Source organism: Periplaneta americana, chromosome 16, assembly GCF_040183065.1.
Source record: "Periplaneta americana isolate PAMFEO1 chromosome 16, P.americana_PAMFEO1_priV1, whole genome shotgun sequence".
Classification (NCBI taxonomy): Eukaryota; Metazoa; Arthropoda; class Insecta; order Blattodea; family Blattidae; genus Periplaneta; species Periplaneta americana.
Genome location: NC_091132.1, coordinates 164,086,845 through 164,097,164, shown reverse-complemented (window position 1 = coordinate 164,097,164; position 10,320 = coordinate 164,086,845). Strand labels below are relative to the sequence as shown.

Genomic DNA, 10,320 nt, shown 5'->3' with positions numbered 1-10,320 from the left:
ACTCTGATAGCCTTGAATTATTAAAGAAACAAAGATGAATTTTCTTCTATTAACATTAGCTTAAGTACAGTAGTTAATACTAATATAAAATTAATTTCATTTATTTAATTTTAATTAATTACTTCTATTTTAAAATATAAGTATACTGGCATTAAAATACCGTACAAAAATGATAAGTTTTCTTTGGAAGGGAACAAGCTTAAGGTGGTCCGCGGAACTGTTCTGGCTTAAAAAAGTGGTCCTTACTTCAAAAAAGTTTGAGAAACGCTGCTATAGCCGATTCAATTTGTGACATTTTCCTACATGCCACTCACGGGTAAGTATTACAAACTCTTTGGTAGGGAATATGCATCTCTGTCCTAGCGTCATAGCCACAGGTCATTGCACTCTCACGCCCTTTTGATACCTGTGCTTGGCCATTGTCTTGGGCGATAATCTTGTGGTTAGAGATGAGCTTAAACGATATTTTCAAGTATCTGTGACAATTAAATATCTGTGACTTTTATCTGTAATTTTGTCACCGATATTTTATATCGAAAATTAAGCACAATATGCACGAATTACATCGATATTTTGTCACACCGATAAAAACTAGCAGGAAATACTGAAGAGCAATGAAATGTGAATACGATTTCTCTATACGCGCCACACATCAGTGATTTATATGGGAAAATCCAACAAATAAATTATGCACATGTACCATTAATAAATAAATAAATGTCAAAGTTAACCTCATGTACTGTACCGAGAGGTTATATTATAGATATTGATCATTTTTAAATATAGTTGGATATGGAGAAATTGAGGTTATGTTATTATCCTAATCGTTTTCAAAATTGATCCTTTTTATTGTATATAATATAAAGGATAATTATTTTAAGTCGTGCATTAACATTATAATATTCAGTCATAGATTAAAAATTAACGAAACATAAGTATTCGGAAAAACATTGGAAAATAATTACGAAACAAAACAATTGTTCAGATAGGATTTTACAAAAGATAAAGTAGTACTGGTAATCAATGGTATTATTTAAATCGTGTAATCACTACATCATTTATAATAAGATGGTGAAACTAGCGCTGAAGTAGTTTTGGCGATTTCGGACGTGAAAATCGTTGCATGTCTAAGGAATTTTTTGTGGAGATGCAGTTGTTCGGATTAAACTAGGGCTGAGGTAGTTTCGGTGATATCGGAAGTAAAAATCGTTGAATTTGATTTTTGTGGAGATGCAGTTGATCGTATATGCAAGGCATAGCAAAGCTTAAACTAACCAAACCTAATCTGTCACAGATTGGTATATGCAAGGTGTATGCGCGGAGTACGAAGAGAACTACCTCAACGCTAGTTTAGTTGTTGATCATATATGTCTAGGCATAGTAAAAGCTTAAACTAACCAAACCTGACCTGTCAAACATTCGTATATGCAAAGTGTATAAAGGGAATACGAAGAAAACTACCTCAAGGTTAGTTTAGTCAAATAAGTTGCTCACCATATTAGCCAGTTTTGTCTCGTTCGGTTTTAATACTATAGGTACTGTTGTCGGCTTCTGAGAAATGCTTCGAAAGTTCGGAAGAGCATAACGTTCAGTGACATTATTAAAATAATGTTGTAGACTCCTTGAACTATTCTGTTTGTAATTAAAAGTATAACTGAAAGAAATATTGTTACTGCGTAAAAATTGAGTGGAAAATACATATAAGTTAATATAAATTCACAGTTGTATGAAAATGTAAGATCTCGGGGAATACATAAAATATTTATAAAACATATGTAGGCTACAGACTAACTATGAAAACAAAAATATCAGACTGATGATTATATTATTATAATGCCGCTAATAACTTTGCAACAAATCATCACTTTGCAAAAAATAATATTGAACAAAATATCACGAAAAAATAATCAAATGTCACCGCCCGATTGCTGGGACTGTATCATGCGCATGCGCAAACCCACGACGTAGAGGAGAAAGTTGTGAGAACGTCACAGACTCCCTGTTCCTAAGAGATAAGAGTACTTAATCTATCACTAGTGATATTTCAGTCACAGACTACTGAATACGGAGCAGATTTCGATAGCGATATTTTGTCACAGATATTTCGCGTCATCAGTCACAGGTTTATCTGTGACAAAAAAATACCTGTGACAAAATATCGGTTTGTGAAATATCGGCCATCTCTACATGTGGTTAATAAGTCTAGTAGGAGTTTCGTTTGCTGTACCGGTAGTGTTAAATTCTTGAAGAGGTGAGTTGTAATTTCTTACATTTAAGATATAATAGAGATATAAGTTTAGTATTTACGTATGTATATGTAAGCGTGCGATAATGGGTAACCTAAAGTCTGTGTGATGTATCTTGTCTCACTGTGAAAAGAGAGAGAAAGTAGATATGTCTAACTTCGTCTGTGTTGTTATGGTAATGGAGGAGTGGAGCGATGCCGTCCATCCATTCAGTGTCGGAAGGGACTACCTGGTACATTCTGTAGCGCAAAATAAAATTACAAAATCTCTCTACGTACTGTGTAGTTCCGTCACTGAGCTTGTCTTTTAAGAAGTTGAGTTCCGGTAGTCTGTACAATAACAAGGTTTTGAAAGGAATCCTGAAAATTTACAACCCTCCTATAATCTCCACCCTCATTTGAAGGGACTTGGTTTTATTGCTACTGAGACAAGATAAACCTTACCAGGTATAGCTACCACTGACTCATTCACTATCTTGGATCTCAGTTCATTTGTGGAGGCCATAAACAAGCCTCTACACAAGCAGCTGCGCAGACTAACGGGACAGGTCAAATAGAACATTGCGCGCGACGCCATTTCTGTGGCAGCTCATTTTAAAGAAACTATTAAGTTTATAGCTACAAATATCACAAATATAAGTTTCCGGACCCTTAATAATACATACAAATATAAAAAACTGTGACTATAATAAAATAATAAGTACACAATACGATTTATAAAACCAATACAACTTGATTGCATTGCGTCAAAGTTTCATACGAAGGCCTGCCTGCTGTAGTTCAAGGAATGAAGTAACTAACTGTATCTCTATAACAATCCTCTTGCTATTCATATATTAAATACTATACAAGTGTTATTGTGACGATCAAAGTGACAATAAAAACGGATAGGAATGATGAAAATGTGGACCTACTACTTACCCGAAAAAAAAAATAAAGAGACTTTATTATGTTGAGTGTTACTAATCAATCCACTATATCTTACTTCAAAATGCATTTAATTGAAATCTCAATAGTAATAATAATAATACTAATAATAATAATACAAATAATTTAGGTCTATTATTATTATTATTATTACTATTATTACTATGGGATATTGTAGCTCTCTTTATTAAATCAATCATCAGATTTGAAATATTTGATGTTTACAATGTCATGCAAATTTTCGTTAATCAGGTTGTTATTCCTTCGGTTTTTTAGTCAAACTTCTTAAGTTGATATTATAACTGCATATCTGTCTGTCACATCCTTTGTTTGAGGTTCTGGCTGATTTATACATCTATTATCAGGCAGTAGGCCTAGATCTTACTTGACGATATGTATCAGAGGAAGAACAATTGTCTGTATACGTCTGAAATCTGATCAGTGTAATATGTAGGTAGTCGGCGATGTATGCAATGGAGGGGGAAAGGAACTGGTCACCCTACCCCTTTTCTCCTGGCCTAGTTGCCTCATAAGCGGTGCCTTCTTGGTATCACAAGTTATGTTCAGACCTGTCTTCGGACAGTTGACTGAACAACAATCTGTTACATTTTCTTTTACAAGCCAGGTTTTCTTTTTTCAAACTCCTAATCTGTTCATTCTTTTTCTATACCTCATCTTCCATTAATCTCAATATTTTCTTGGAACTGAGCATATAATTGTGTTCCGCACTAATAGTTTCAGGGACGTGTGAACAATTCGCAATAACAGTTACATTGTCTGGTTCTGAGGTTCCAGTAGGCTGACTTCTTTTCAGAATCCTTATAGGGTGTTTTTCTACCTAAAAGTAATATTATACCATGAAAAACAGAAATTCTACTAAACATACTTTTAAATAATGAAGTTCAAACCAATAGAAATTAGGTCTATGTGAATGTAACTTGTTTCAGCAACTAATCTGTCCGCATGAGATGTTATGAAAAATTAAAGAGGGATGAAATTCCGTCATCTTCCAATTTTTTCATGTGATTTCCGGAATCAATTCCTGTGAAAAATTGAGAATATAATTTCTGTTGTGATAATTTGTTCGAATAAAATTATCTCTTCTCTTCTAATGGCAAATAGTTATCTCTACATTAGTTATGTTTTTTGGGGGGGGGGGAGCTAGAAATAACACATGTTTTATTATAATGCCTCTATCACATTTAAAAAATACCAGCACTATGTCTGGCGAAATAGTTTTAGTGTAAATAGACAGAATAATTCAATCTACATGAAAGTGCTATTTATTGCCTCCATTAAACTATTAAATGCATTTTAATATCGTTATTTACGCATTAAAAGTGATGCCGCAGTTTTTCCTGTAGCGATTTGTGCAGTTACAAGCCTTGCAAGAATGCATCATTATGATAGGTTCATCAACTGCACACTGGATACACTAGCAATCACTATCACAACCACCTGTTAAATGCCACACTCACTGTGCGTCTAGGTAAGTAACTATAACGTCTTTGGTCATAAACTGGTAATATACTGATGTGTAGGGCTCCCAGAAACCTAAAATAAAGTCCACACCTGTGGAGTAACGGCTAGCTCGTCTGGTCGCAAAACCAGGTGGCCCGGGTTCGATTCCCGGTCGGTGCAAGTTACTTGGTTGAGGTTTTTTTTACAGTGTTTTCCCTCAACCCAATATGACCAAATGCTGGGTAACATTCGGTGCTGGACCCCGGACTCAGTTCACCGGCATTACCATCTTCATCTCATTGAGACGCTAAATAACCCAAGATATTGATAAAGCGTCGTAAAATAACCTACTCAAACAAAAAAAACCTGAACTAAACAACTGGGATACTTTCAAAATTTATGGCGGGAATATGGAGTAATAGTTGTTTTTGCGGAATTTTATGCTAAATGAAACCGGGAAGCACATTTTTGGCAGTTAGGCAGGCAGGCCTACATATGCGTGTATCGAAGTACCTATCAGTGGCCCTAATAATATAAAATAATTGAAGAAAATAATATGTCAACATTCACCAAAAGTTACAACTGACTACTGCTGCTTTCCTTTGACTATGATTTCCGTTGCTGCCAACGAGTTAGAAAGAGAAAGTATAGAGTGGTCATTTTGCCGCCATGTTTGAAGAAAATTGAACGACCGTCGGTAATGAACTTATGCGCCCAAAACAAAGTGGGCGTGGTGATAACTGACATTAGAATCGTCAGCTGTCTTAATTTCGTTTGCATAAATCAGTTAAACTGAAGTGGAAAAACCTAGTATTTCGTCAAATACGTGCTAGGAACTTAATCTAAACTTGCGTACGCTAAATTTAAAACACTTGAGCTATTCCTAGAAGGAATGCTTAAAAGAATAACCTAAGCAAAATTGTCATGTAGTATGACAAGAAGTCCTAGCAAATATACTGAAGAAAATGTTAATATTCCTAGGTTCTTTTAAATGCGACCTGCAAGATTGCCTATAAAATGAACGAGTATGATTCGGATGATTTTATTAAATTGTTTTCCCAGTCTCTACACGTTGCAAAACTATTTACTATACCATAAGATATAGAATGAAAGTAGGCCCTATCTGTAGTAAACAACCTTTTCCTCCAAGCTTGTAACGTGGGTGAAACATGACAAAACACGCTTTCAGTTTTTTTGTTACAGTAAAGTATAATTATTATCGAAATGTGAACGTGAGGCCAACAGCCGGCTGGTCTGTCTGAGCCTTTCAAGGGCTGTGGCACCACAGATAAGTATTAGTGTATAATTGAGCACCCACGTACAATAATGGGGTAAGTAGTTACGAAATATATTCATACTTACCCCATTATTGCACGTGGGTGCTCAATTATGTTCTTTCATGTCCTTCCAGTCAAAATACTAACAACAATACGACCTACCCCAGAGTTTTGCGTTATTTTGGATGCGAGTGTCGAAATACAATTTTAATATTTGATTGCTATTACTAGGTTTGAAACGGAATTGTAGCGGTTTTATCCGTATTTAGTTTAACTTTATTACTAGTGAACCATTTATTTGATTAATCGTTTGTCTTCGAAATAGGCCTACTTCTTATAAGCTACAGCTCATCGTCTTCTTCTATAAGCAGTAAGGACAGAAAGAGCAGAAATAAAGGATGCCGGTGTCGAAATACAGTTTTAATATTGTATTCCTATTTGTTTTTCACTGGGTCTGAAACGGAATTGTATTGGTTTTATCCGTATTTAGTGTAAGTACATTACCAGTGAACCATTTATTTTGTTTATGCCGGGCGTTGTTACACATTTATAAATGAAAAAAAAATACTGCTAATTAACAAAACTATGGACTTAACTTCATAAAATTTACATGAAATATTATATATGAGTTGTATTTTTCCTTTTGACATTGCAGTTATATGCAGCACACACAACAGGCATGTTTTTTCTTCGTTTTTCTTGTACTTCTTACCTCCGTTATACAACATTGTAAGCAGACGAATTTTTACAAAGGTGGGCGCTTAGCTCAGATCTGCCGTGTTTCGCGGTGGCACCGCAAAAAGCGCTGTACAGGACAACATGGCCACTCTATAGTCTTCTCTTCGTAACTCGTTGGTTGCTGCAGTACTTCTCCAATGAGTGAATTTTTTTTTCAAGAAGTTTATTTATTGTCTTTGGATTTCCGTTGCTGCAGTACCATAGTCTAATAGATAGTCACGCAACTCATACGTATAAAATATGCCAACATTTGACAGCTGGAGCGACAGTAGCCCTCTAGCGGCAGGCAAGTTAAAAGTGTGCACACGACATATGATAACACATCAGAAAACGGGTTTTGCGTAATTTATTTTATATTTTTTATGCTATACAGTAAGTGTATATGTTCTTATTAATTTTACTTTAGAATCCTAGAAGAATTTCGCACGCAGTTAATCTACAAGTTTCAGAAGCTGGGAATAAACGTAATTCTTTCTGCTCCTTGCAACTGAATCATGGCCCTGATCACGTATCATGGTTTGAAATAATATAATTGTTTGTACGTGGATGGTTAATTCAATTCATTCCTAAATATATTTATGAACCATTGGAACTCTATATTTCCTGTGAGAAGAGTCAAAATTGTAGGGCATATCTCGTAGGGTACATCGCGTGGTGAACCCCTCTCCCTATTTCCTGAGAAATTAACTATTTTCCATACCGCAAATTGGGGTAAACTCGGCCACTGAGGTAAACTTAAAAATAAAAAAACCTTAATTTGGCAGACATTGATTTATGAAGTTAATTATTTTTCCATTTTATTATTATTATTATTATTATTTTGAGTCTCTAATAGTGCTGATATTATGGTTTAAATGTTTATGGAAAGTTTGCCGCATTTTACATTGCATTTCCAGTTTTCACACATAAGCTTAATTTTAACTTACCATACCTATATAATACGTAATTTACATGCACTTACTGTTATTATGACGTAGGTAAGAACAAATGAATACACAATTTTGTTGGAAAAATTGTAACTTCAATTAACTCAGAAAATGTAGGCCTAATTTTATTTTCAGAGCAGAAGTGGTGTAAGTCAAAAATGGGTAATGAGGGTTAAAGTAAGCATTCTGTAAAATACAGCACAAAGTAGCAGTTAATATTGAATTTGTTTAAACTATTAGTAGTCAGTGAACAGCATGAAGGATATATTAATTGCTACTTTGCGCTGTATTTTACAGAATTTTTACTTTAATCCTCATTACCTAATTTTGACTTATACCACTTCTGCTCTGAACGGCTCAAATAATCACTGGTAATGTAAAATCAACACCAATAACAGTCATACAAATTATTACAGAAAAGATTTCTTTTTATATTAAATTTAAAAAGGCTTTTTATTTCTTGAGAGCCTAATACGTCTGCCACATGAATCTACACCAACACATCAGAAATTTATCGACATAGTCTGGATTTATTCAAGAAGTGAATATTTTGCAAAAGGATTATAATACGCCATGAATTCTTGAAAAATTAACACCATAATCCCTACTTGAATGCAATAAACATTCAACTTTTGAAAAATATAAAGAAAAAGACAAGAATACAAAAATTATGGAATTACATGCATTAAAAACTGTAGATATATTATCCAAAATCGGAGTGGTTACACATTTACACATGATCTCTGGAAAAAAATAATATATTGTAACAGGTATTTACTTTGTTTTTATTTAAACTCTCCTTCCTGATATACAAATAGGTAACTGATAACTAATAAATGTTTTATAGAACACAATATGTAGGTTACCTACAACAGGTTATGACTGAGTTATGATTTTCTCTTGGGCTTTAGGGAATCTGAAGAACGATAAATTCGGAGATTTAAACTTGTTGTTACTGCAATTTTCGTCATTGCACACATTGCCTTTATTCTGACGCATGATTAAAACGTTATTATAACATCTCGCATACCTCTAAAGCACGTGTTGGCTTTATCAACCCTATGACCAGTGCTTTGCCTGCCGCTTGAGCGCTAGTGTCGTGAATGTTGGCAAAAAAAGTGTTGAACTTGCGCGACTGTATATATTAGACTGCGGCAGTACTTCTCCAATGAGTGAATCGTTGGTAATTTCATAGAGGACGAGCACTTTGTTGAATATAGTAAGTATTACCAACATCTTTATTTCAGAACTGGAAGTGATGAGATTGTCGTTGAAGACGTCCATGAGAATTGAATTTTATTTGATAAGATAATAAATTATTATGTTTTGTTTTGTGTTTTAGTGATTTTTGGGGGTAAAGTGCGGACGAAAACTTCCAGAAAAGTAGTACCAATTATGAAGTTCGAATGCCACGAAACGCCAAAAAAATCAAAGGCGAAAAATTAAATATATTTTCATTTTTTTGGAGGGCTTGTACTTCTTTAAAAATATGGATATATATTTCATTTTTCTTCTTTGATTTTGCGATGTTTGGTGACATTTGGTCTTCATAGTTGGCAGAACGTATTTGGTAGTTTTCGTCAGCCATGTTGGATTTTGCCCGTCTTCTAGGATATTACCGAATCGTTTTTCAAGAAGTTTATTATCTTTGGAGATCAACTCATGGAATTCCGAACAAGAAACAATTCTGTAATGTGTCTTCAAGAGTAAGAATTTCTTTCATAGCTTGCACCTGGAGACTATTCTTCTAAGAATTCCAAAGAGAGTTCATTAGTGAGAAAATCCTCTCGATTGAATCATTAGAGCCTGGCGAGGTAAAACAAAAACTAGGAAGGAGTTCGATATCTTTATATGAAATATTTTCCTCCTTGATGTGAGAGAATATTTCATTCCACTTATCAATAATGCTTTTGTTAGAAGTGTTCCATTTCTTCATTTTCTCTTCATCTGCATACATTTTAACGTGGTTAAAATCGTCGAAAGTGCCATTTTCAGATATATGTTAGCTCTTAGGAGGATTTTCATCACCTCATTTACACAGTCTTTGACAGCAGTCGAACTAGATGGCAAAGCCTTTAATGAAATCCACTCCCTTTCTCCAAGCACACTAAATGTATTTTATGTCCATTCATTAAGGTAATCTGCTGCTGTTGAGTAAAAATTGGGTTCACTTGATTATACGATATCTTTATTGTTTTTATGAGAATTTATGTTGGCTAGATTGGAGAATGGAGTGATGTGATATTATGACGTCACTTGATGACGTAAGTTTTTGGCAACGAATTAGATCAACGAGCACAGAATACAATAGAGTAGACACTAGCATCTTAATACCATTGGACGGAGTGAAGCCGGTTTGATGGACCTGACGCCATCTTGTTGCTACCAAAACATTGCAAAATAGCTATTACGTTATAGAAGATCTTATGATAATAAGAATTCCATATGTCCCTAATTTCTTGTAGGACTCACACTTTCTTGTTTGTTTCGTAATACAGAATCGCTATGCACGTATTTTTAGCAAAAATTACGAAACTGTCATCGATAAATCACATATATACAGGTTATTTAAATTGGCAGCTCTTCAAATTGCAGTATGGCATTTAATAGATAATCTGGAAGGTTAAACAAACAATAATGATAAAAAAGGAAAATAACAGTTTGACCTTATTTTGCTACTAGTCCAATAAAATTGACGAAATCCGTCTTTAGGTGCTTTGCTTTGGTTGCATCGAGTATAGCTTGT

The 10,320-nt window shown here is 34.4% G+C and overlaps 1 long non-coding RNA gene across 1 annotated transcript in view; it reads right to left on the bottom strand.

Annotated features, from left to right (window-relative positions):
- The window catches only part of LOC138691745 (uncharacterized), a 400,261-nt gene that overhangs the window by 251,927 nt on the left and 138,014 nt on the right, over positions 1 to 10,320 (bottom strand). The gene's annotated exons all lie outside the window — the stretch shown is intronic.